Here is a 10587-nt window from a genome sequence, read left to right on the forward strand (position 1 = left end):
ACTGATGATGGTGGAAAAATACACCGAAACGTATTTTGATTGATAAATGGAGACAATAAATGACTGAAACCCAGGAATGAATTTGATTTGGAATTGAAACACAGCCAGGAAAGTAGATACAAATTAGGAGTAAATTTGCTTGAAAATCTCTTGCTCCGGACACTTTGGACCCACTTCCAATTAACCGCATTCCAGTGGATGGCGTGCTGGCGGGGACCGATTAACCGCCACAATATTATTAATAATAATCGAGTAGGTTTTTACGCCCAGCGGAAAAAAATGGGCAAATGTTCATGTTTTAGAGGAAACGGGATCGCGGTTCTGCAAAAGGTTGCACAAACACGCAGCAGTAGCAGTTTAATAATTTCCGCATTAGTCGTGGAATTGCTTTGCTTCGCCATTATGGTGCAGTCGAAGTGTTATTATCGCGAAATGAAGCGAGCATATAGGAGATGGGGATTTTTTCCCATTCACACGCTTTACGGAGCAAAGGAGGATAGGCCTCCATCTATTGGAGCAATCTCAAGTGCACCTTTAAACTGTTCATACAAAGCAGCGTCATGTTTGAGTCAATTTTGCAACTCGAAAACAAACACGCAAGTCAAAAAACTTCTCGATAAAACGGCCAACATTCAAGAAGAAAAACGTCAAAAAAAAACATGCTATTGACTTGTGCTTCTTGAATGGATTTCGATCTGAAACATGAACCAGAAAACTGTAGACGACGAGATCGGGAACAGCAAAAAGAAAACCGTTCGGCCGATTATAGCGAATCGAATTAAACAATAAATAACGATGTGAAACGGGCGACTTTTTTCAATTAAAATGGGAAAAATAGCCGGTGAAATATAGAATATAATAACCCATCGGGCCGGGCGTCATTAATCAACGCGCGTATAAGTGATCGGCATTGAACGGGCCCGAAGTGAGGCCCATCTGTCAGGGACTTTATATGCAATATTGGACTTAACAATGAATCAATCCCGCAGGAGATCGCGACAGGAACACTCTACATTTTATTACAATATAATTAATTTGAAGCCGCTGCACTCGATGGCAGCGTCCATGCACGTACAGCATTCGCTCATAATGCATAAAAGAACGTATAGAAGAGGAGTTCGATGCATGCTTCTCTACTTCTCCAACGCCTCGAATCGCCCAGTATAAACAGAATAGCATTTTATAATTCGTTTGCATGTCAGACTGGTGCGGTTTTGCTGCTTCATCCTTGAAGATTTATATGGGAATTGAAGTGTTTCGAATGATCGCGAACGGTGGATACGTAAAATTAAGATAAATCAAATTAAATTCTCTATCTGCGCATATAATCGTCAATTAAACGAAATTACAGACCGCACCCCGAGGTATAAGTTCGCTCATACATACCGGGACAACATTTAGCATAAAGCAAAATAAAGAATAAATATCACTCGCGATGTTGTCCGCCACACCCAGAGCTGGATTGGCACAAAAATACACGATTTTTCCCATGCGAATCTTGCCGATGCCCATGTAGGTATAATTTGTCCCGAATGTAATGAGGGAAAAACGATTTTAGGGACATGCTGTATACGCAACGGTCTCTTGCCCCCCATTGTCCATTTGAAACACAGTAAAAAAAAAAACCCGTTCAATTACAATCACATTCAACCCCCCAGCCGCTCAGTGGGGGGATCCATCGCGTTTTGAAGTTTGCCCTCTCTCTTTTTCGCAATTTTGTAGATCCAATTGAATTTTTTAAGCTCGACGAAACGAACCTCTGCAAATCGCATTATAAAACAAACATAAAAAAGGAGGCCACTCCTGTTTTGCCCCGTTTTTTAGCGCATTCGATAACTAATTTATTTTAAAATTCGTTCGAATGCAACACACAAACGGAACGGGGGCTGCCGCTGCTGCCCCTTTTTTTGCTTCTTTTGCGTTTTGCGTTTCATATTTTTCTGCGTTCACGTATCTATGCATGTGTGCTGGCCTCGATTTGCGAATTGAGAGGCAGAGGGATGGCAGTCGGCCCACAACACCTCGTTCCGCTCATTTCGAGCCAATCGTTTCCATTATTCAGCTTCAGTAGCAATTGCTTCTTGCGCCATCAGCTTCATGAAGTTGCTTCTAACGCACAGGGTGTTTAACAACAACAAAAACAAAATCATTTTGAACAGTCTGGGGGTGTCTTGGGAGTACAGAAAAAACAGATGGAAAAATTAGGTGTCATTAAAAATCCAGATATTTGCAAAAAACTAGATCAGAAGGATGGCAACAATGTTCTTCAAGGTAATCTGCCTTATTAACTTTCCGTAAATGCCCGTTCCTGCGTAATTATTAAAGACTCCGGTAACCATGGATAAACATGAAGCAAAGAAAATGAAACAGACAATAACATGCGTTGAGGTTAGGATAACGGTGTCACCTTGAGGTCAGTGCTGTCATCTTTTTGGGGCAAATGAGTGATATACCTCAACTGTCATCCAAAACCACCAGTTAAAGGTTGTGTATCGTTGATCCATATTATTGTTCAAATAAAGTACAATTCTGTTGTTAAAACACAAGAAGTGTTGAAAAGAGCAAGCAGTCCTGCCCGTTGCACTCCAAACATCTTTGTGTCCCAATCACTTTGAGTCTGGGCTCATATTTTGAGCAGCTTCTCGTGTTCGGTTAATTTGCTGCTGCTCAATTTGTACCGGCGTTCGGAAGACCAGAGATTTAATGTGTTCTAGTGTCCTGTACATATTACATACATGGTAGGAATGTAGGCCCTTCCTCTGGGGAGTTATCGGGACAATTAAGTGTCCAGTGTTTGAGAAAGTGCAGTTGTTGTGCAATGCTTCAAGTTTTTTTTTCATAACTGATCGCATATTCGCCAATTCGCTGTTGGTTTACATTTTGTGACAGGAGCTTCAAAATAAGCCACAGTTTGACAAATGCTTGTCATTATTGACAAAGGCTGTCTACCTGTCACTATCGGTTAATGACAAAAAACATCATTGCCGCTTGGACTTTTATTTATTTGACAAAAAGATGGTGATTTTTCTTTTCGAATGCTTAAGTATTCCAATAGGCTACCAATCGAACGGGGGACATTTTCGAAATAATGCTTAATAACAAAGTTGAAATTCGATCTTCAACTGTGTATATCTTCTTGAAATTTTCCTGATCCATTGGGCGACTTTTCGAAATCATGCCAAAGATGAGTTTGGCGCATTAAAATAGCGCACATTTCGGTTGTTGGTGTTTTTGATTTTTTAATAAAAGTGGTTTGCATAAAGATCGCTGCAGGCCGAAATGATTTTTGGATTGGCGCCCATCTAATCGATGAACCACCGGGTCGCGCAATCATCCACCACAATCACACTCAAGTAAAACTCACATCAAACCATTGGAAAGATAAACCCACTGATTTGCAAGGATAATTTCGCAATGCCGTACAATTGGCTAAGTGTTCTGCCAATTAGGAGGCCGGATTGCGATTGGCCGGATTTTCGAAAAATCGTATACGGCACTTAGCGTTTTGCCCATTGGTAGGCACGATTTACCCGCAGCTCTGCAAAGAAAAATGCCGAAATCGCCGGGTGGATGCGATGCAAATGACACGAGTTTTACATATATGCAAGAATAAAGAAGAAGAATTGCATTTCTGCGATTGTGAGCTGGCATAATGGCCGACGGTGACTTGGGGCTACGTTTGCGTCCCGATCGGTGTTTTAATTTAAATAATGACATAGTTTAACGGAAATCGCAGCAACATAGACAAAGAACAGGCCCCGCTCCGATGGGCATTTATTAATGCCTAATTGAGTCTCGTTATTTGGTCGATTTTTATGATTTTCCCTTTTTTCGGCCAGGAAATCACGAACATTAATTTAGCCATGAAAAAATCACGCTCTCAATTCGAACGGTAGAATTTCGAGATGGCGGCATCAATTTTGAATACACGTAGGCAATACATCAAAAGCTACTCTATCGCAATTATGCCCGGCATCCACGGCGAAGCTTTTTAGACACATTAAACTCATAATCGAATATTAAAAAATGGCCCTGTCCAGGTCGAGAAAAATCGACGATTTTCCTAAATATATCGCCGATAGATCGCAAAAAAACGCCGCCCGCGTATATTCAAAATGCATTTGCGATCCGCTTCGGCGAAAAGTCCGAAACAACCTTTCAATTTTCAATCTGTAACGGAACTTAATTGAAAACTAAAGCGCGGATAATCTTCCAAAAAGCTCCGATTTGCCACTTTGTACCTTCCTGCCACCTGGTAACCCACCAGCTTTTAAGCCGCTTCGTCGCTACCGTGCATTTGGCGAGTTTTATATTTATTTTATCATTGAAAACAACTTAATTCGAAAGAAATTCCTGGGTTCCAGTCAATTTTATTGTTTATCGTTTAAAATGTTACAAATACAGTAAAGTCCGCTTATAATGAACCCGGTTATAGTGAACTTGCGGTTAAAACGAACTTTTTTCTTTTAATTGTTATTTATTTGTTTTAATGTTATAATGAACCCCTTTATAACGGACTTCCGGATATAACGATCACTTTTTAGGTTAGTTGTATATTCACTTTCCGTTTATAACGAACTTCCACGCTCAGCAACACCAATCCTGCAGAGATGTTTATATTAGTGAGAGCGAGAGACAGCCAATGACTTGTTGCTTTTTGCCGCGTTATGTATGTAAATCGTTTTAGAATGGAAAAACAAAAACGCAAAGCTTTTTCACTAAATGAAAAGTACGAGATTATTAACAAAATAAAAAGTGGAGTAAAGCAGAGTGACATTTGTAAGGAATTAGCACTTGGAAAGCCATTCAGAATGACTTGCCAAATGTGAAGGTAGAAACAGCCATACATACAAACTGATGATGGTGGAGAAAAACGCCGAAACGTATTTGTAACATTTTAAATGATAAACAATAAAATTGACTGGAACGCAGGAATTTCTTTTGGATTCAGTTGAAATACAGTCAGGAAAATGTACACAATGAAAAACAACGACACTGGCAAATGATCTTTGAATCAAAGAGGTTGGAGTTGGATGATAAAACCCTGATTGATTGCTTGATTTGATGATTGAGGCCCACCCCTGAAAAACGCCCTCAACCACCCAGCAAACACCGCTAAGGACACTTGCGGCGCAATCCGGTCCCTCATCGAGGGTCGATCGAGTATTTTTCAATTTTCATTCGGGTTTTGATTATTTCCCGATGCCACCCCCCGGTGGTCTACCCGCGAACAATCCGTGCCACAGCTTGACTCTGAACAGTCCAAATTGCCGAATAATTGCCGATTTAGCGACCAGAAAACACTAGATTATTGCTTGGAGCAGCCAGCCGGTGCTTAGAATAGAGGCAAATGTGCATGCTGTCAACTAGAGGAGACAGCTTAAGCACCGACTGTCCCTCGAAGTGGATCATTAGATATGTAAGTCATTCTGCTCGGATGGCTAGATGGATGGTTGGTACTTACCGGTCGAGAACTCTACCAAATGGTTCCAAATAGAAGCGGCCGTCTGGAAAAAACAATGAAAAGTATTACTTAGATGGCAAAACGCCCCCCCTGGCTGAAGAGTGTCAATTGCATGTCGGGCGGGCACACAAGTTGAAAGTTGTGTGCTGCAACGTGCACGCCAACCAGCCAGTTCCTTAACGAACTCAATTAGAAGTTGTTCGCAAGTTCGTTCCAACTCACAGGTCGGATTCGATTAAATTTCGGCAAAATGTCGAGTCGCGTTAACAGTAAATATGGTGTTGTTTAGATTTATATTAATTTGGAAAAGTAAATGAACTTAATCTAGCCGGAAAATAATAATTTAATTTCAGCCAGTCGTCTCATTAAATTACTTTGGGGAAACTCGCGCGCTTAACTTGGAAGCTGAGCAAACATCCAACTTCAGCTACGTCGTGTTTGTTCAGTTTCTTTCTTGCGCGCGGTTGACGCATGAGACAGGATGGGGTTTCGCATTATCACTCAAATGGGCTCTCTCACTCAAAAACCTAACCGAGAACGACTGATTTCATAGTCGGCAGAGGCGCTACAGACGATAAAGAGCTACAGATTAAATCATGAAATAATCCACTGTAGGAAAATATTCTGTGGATGAATGCGATAACGCAAGTCAAATGTCAAATAAATCTTCCCCATTGTTGTTTATGGGTTTGTCATGGACATGACGTCTGTCAATGTTGATTATTCGCTGTCATCCAAAGAAAAAGCCTATGCCGATTTTATTCATTTCTGACGATATAATCTGTGATAAGTTGTATGATTTCGTGCCTCATGCTTCCTGCACGTACTGGATTGTGATATGTTTTCCCATGTTCTCCAATACGTAATTTGTGAATGTTTTGTTGGGTAAGTCGAAATCACTTAGCTTATTATTCAGGTGGCATTTTCATCAAGAAACAAATAAATGGAAAACAGGATATTTTTCTCATTAGAGCTAGTTCATAGCATCGGGTTGCTCACCGCTAAAACCGGTACTACATACCTCTGTATTATGTAGAATTACAGATTAATATTTAAGAAGAAACCTCTGTTGAAAATGAATAATGATATTTTCATATTTTCAGATTATCTTTTTCCTTATCTGCTTTCATAAATGGTCAATAATCTGCGAAGATTGTAGCTGTTTATTGGTGTTGAAGGCTGTTAGAAAATCCACGGCTTCCTATCACAAAAGGCGTACGTTTTAAAGTTATTCCTAAAAATGCTCCAAAGATTTTTTTTCATCTGTAAAAAGTATTTATATAAACAATATTCATTCATTCAACCGAAGGGTTCGGACGCCCACCCCCGACGGCTACAGCGAATAAGGCAGCGACATTTTCCAGACGTTTTCCGCTGTCTTCCATCATCGAATCTGCGAATATCAATTTGTGATCGCTGATTGAATCATCGGCTAAGATGGAGGGGCCCCACCGTGGGGCGCCATTTCCTGACAGCTCGGGGCTTCTCCATTGGGCCCTCGCTGTTAATGGAACAGGGGTGTGAAACGATGGAAGAACTTGTCATTTGGTTCCGATTGACTAAATCGACATGTGCTTTAAGTTGCGATCTATCGAAGATCTTGAAGGTTTTTGCCACTTTTGGACGCCTAAACTGAAGAGGAGGAAGCACTACCTGATGAAGTTCTTCATGCTTCAGTCGAAACATGGGGTTTTTCGTGCGATCTATCCTGTAAGCCGACAAGCTCTTTGGGACTTTTGAGGCTTTGTCCCCCACAAATCGACACAAGAACTAACATTGTTTTTGATTAATGCTGAGCATTACGCATCTTTGATAACGCAAGATAGTAATGAGAATCAGCATATCTTCACAACCGGAACTGTAGGGGCAGTTTAGAGAGCCGAATTACTCAGAAATCCTGCTGAAACAGCTATCAATGTTACGCCGCCGTTCCAAGCAAAGAGAGCCAAGGTAGGCCTGGGTAACTCAGGGAATTTTTAAGAGTTGGCGCAATGCTGCGCAAATGGCTCGATGCGCCAACCCAACGCACCGGCGCAGTAACTCGGTGCCGTTGCTCGGAAAATGTTGATGACCTTTTTTTACTTGTTTTTAGGTTATTGGTGTTAAAATACCGAAAATCTTAAGGTGTTTTCTTCGAAAATTTAATTTTATTAGAATACTGGCCTCCTTCGTGGCTTTGTAAAAAGTTTTGAAATCCGTTTTTAGCTCCGAGTTTGGTCGCAAAATTCTAACAATTTTTTATCAAAAGACGACCAAAATTAGCGAAAACCAAAATTAGAAAGTTGATAATAAATCATTTAAAAAACTCGTCACCCTCATTCCTCTGAAGGCTGTGGAATTTGTTTAAAAAACTGTGGTTTTTTAGTTTCGACCGAATTTTCAACTCAAAAGGGCTCTATTTTGAAGAGTTTTACTTAGAAATATTGACAATCTCGAAGTCTTTTACGCGAAAAATCTCAGGATGGTTTGATAGCTTTGTTGGAATTTTACAAAAACCTTTCTCACTGTCGAATTTGGGCCAAAAACTAAAATAAATTTCTCCTGTTTTTTCCCGAAAATCATTAGGGTTTTCTCAAAAATCGATTACAAAACTAAAAGTTTTTAATCCAAAGCGCAAAAAAATTATTATTTTCTGATGCTTCTCTTCTTTCCTGACAATCATGGGGTCTTTTCAGTCAAAAATTACAAAGTTGACTTTGTTAGAAAGTTCGCCTTATGCATCGCTGTGCAGGGAATTTTATAAACCCCTTTTCAGCTTCGAATTTGGCACAAAAACCAGATAATTTTATTGACTTTTTTACCGAAAGCTTTGCACATTTTTTTCTGGAGCCACAATTACGTTTTCTGCGTTTTTCACCGAACAGAACAAGCGAAAGTTATAATAAATTATTTCGAATGCTCGTCACCTTCGTCGCTGTGAATAGTTTGATTTTTTCCGGTTTCTCCACTTTTAGGTCAATACTTCTAAACAAAACTCTCTCTAAACACGTTTTACTGTAAAATTCTGGCAAACTGAGAGTCTTTTATACAGGAAAATTAGGAGATCGATTTACAAGAAAACTCGTCGTCTTTACAGTCTGGTCTTCTTTATCGTCTTTTTCGAATACCCGTTTTCCCTTAGAATTTGGGACCAAAACGAACTAGTTTCCCGAAAAACAGAAAAAGAAACGAGAAAAGACAAAAACTAACTAGTTAAGACGATGAACAAAACGATCATTCGTTATCGCATGTTTAAGTGATGCACACTCTTCTTTCGAGGAAGATTTTCATTCACTACGACACCAGCTTCAGAGCTAAAATATGGAAGTTTCGCACTTGTACAAATTAAGGGAAGAGGACAAAGAAACAAACTATCTACAAATATTTTTGTTCTATAGAGAACACTGTTGATCAGGAAGTGGAAGGCCCATAAGTGATCCAAGTTTTGCTGTAGAAAACCAGATGGTCCAAGCAGAAAAGAGCTCCGATTTTGAGGGTCAAAAGAAAAGGCAAATCCTGATCCCAAGCAACAACAAAAGTTAAAAATAATCATATTAATGCAGGAAATCAAAGAAGCAGTAAGTAAAACGCATTGAAACTAATCCCCAATTGTTTTAAATAATTAAATAAAAATTTGATTAGTGCAAAAAACCACAAACAGAGCGACAGGCTTTCAAAGTGTTGCTGATGGTGAGAAAATACGGTTGGGTTGTTGCTAAAGCCGCGCCGCCATCCACGAATCCATTTTGGAAATTGGAAAAAATCCATCAAACGCGATAACCAAACATCTCGAGCCCTCAGGAGCGAAAAAAATGTGTGTAAAATGTCCCCGCCCGTATCGAATACACGCTCTTAGGGCCGTGGGCTTAGCAAAAATACATAAATATAATGAATACAAATTGTCAATCTGCCGCCCCAGGCAACTGATTAAATGGGGGCGGCGTGGGGCGGCCACCCTTCCGGTAGTCCTGAGGGTGAGAGTGAGGCAGGGCGGAGGTCACGCGGTGAAGTGGATTAAGCCCTTGCGGATGCGGGGACTTTTTCGGGGAGTGTCTATACTGTCTACCCCACAGTGCAAGAATTAAATACAAAAATTATTTCATCAGCCATTTCCCTGACGTGAAAAGGGTTAATTTGCACCGACCGACGATTCCCCATTCGAACGGTGCCCATCCCCCCAGCCCGTACACATGTAGGCCCTTTGTGCGGAATAAAAAGTCGTATTTGGGTTATGTGAGGCTGCGAAGGAAATATGGGTCAAATGGGGAATAAGCCCTCGCTAATCAATCAATTTTAGTTAGAAAAACGCTATTGTCCGGTCCGCCCACACTGCACGCCAAACAGCGGGGCTTAATCCAAAATGATGTAATAAAAATTCTATTTCCCTCCCAACTAAAACCGTCTCGCAATACCGACTTTGAGTACTTTGTTTAATTTTTAATATGCCATTATTTGCGCCGCTGATCCACTCTCCTCTATTTGTTTTAGTCCGCAATCGCTGAAAACCCCACATATATACAATTGTTAATCTTGCTCTCCACTTTTATTAAATATTCCCATTGAGCCGAAGAAGGAGGATGCGGAATTAAATATATCTTCTCCCTCTTTGCTTTATTTCGCTGCGATTTCAATGCTTTGTGCGCAATTTTCAACACAAAAACTGCCTACTGGCTTCAACAATTCGATTTTGCTCACATGCCGGGTCCCTTTTGATAATTCTGAGCTTTGACGACAAAAAAAACAAATCGCCACTGATATTAATAATGTGCATATGTTGGCACGCATTAAAAAATTGCCGAAATGTTCGTCCATTACTGCGATTACCATGCAAAAGCACGGGGGGAACGCTAACATTGAAAAAGAGATTCAACATGTCCTAACAAATATTCGTATGTTCAACCACCGATGGTGGCGCTGCGAAACGTCAAATTACCGGTTGTCGAGTGACAGTAAGACAGTAAGACAGTAAGACTGTCAAAGAGACAGACTTCCGAGGCCATTCCTTGAAACTAATGGGTTTTCAGGTCTCCGTTCGGTAGAATATCTCCCTGACGTTTCGCAAGCACGAGTGGCTTGCATCTTCAGAAGTGGTTTGCTTGAACGCTTACACTGTTCTCATCAGAACCCGCGTTCAGTTCTTCCGC

The 10587-nt window shown here is 40.5% G+C and overlaps 1 long non-coding RNA gene and 1 other non-coding gene across 2 annotated transcripts in view; one reads left to right on the forward strand and one right to left on the reverse strand.

The window, feature by feature from the left end:
• The window catches only part of LOC109542256, a 30167-nt gene that overhangs the window by 17927 nt on the left and 1653 nt on the right, over positions 1 to 10587 (reverse strand). The window contains exon 2 of the transcript XR_007282246.1: positions 5465 to 5507. This is a non-coding gene — a transcript (uncharacterized LOC109542256). The remainder of the gene's footprint in view (positions 1 to 5464; positions 5508 to 10587) is intronic.
• On the forward strand, positions 5994 to 10501 carry LOC125505576. The gene is made up of 3 exons (XR_007282247.1): positions 5994 to 6349; positions 6568 to 7414; positions 8842 to 10501. It is a non-coding gene; the product is annotated as an uncharacterized LOC125505576 (long non-coding RNA).

The sequence above is a fragment of the Dendroctonus ponderosae genome, unplaced genomic scaffold, assembly GCF_020466585.1.
Source record: "Dendroctonus ponderosae isolate FM_Combo_2020 unplaced genomic scaffold, Dpon_F_20191213v2 Dpon_F_20191213_9, whole genome shotgun sequence".
Taxonomy (NCBI): Eukaryota; Metazoa; Arthropoda; class Insecta; order Coleoptera; family Curculionidae; genus Dendroctonus; species Dendroctonus ponderosae.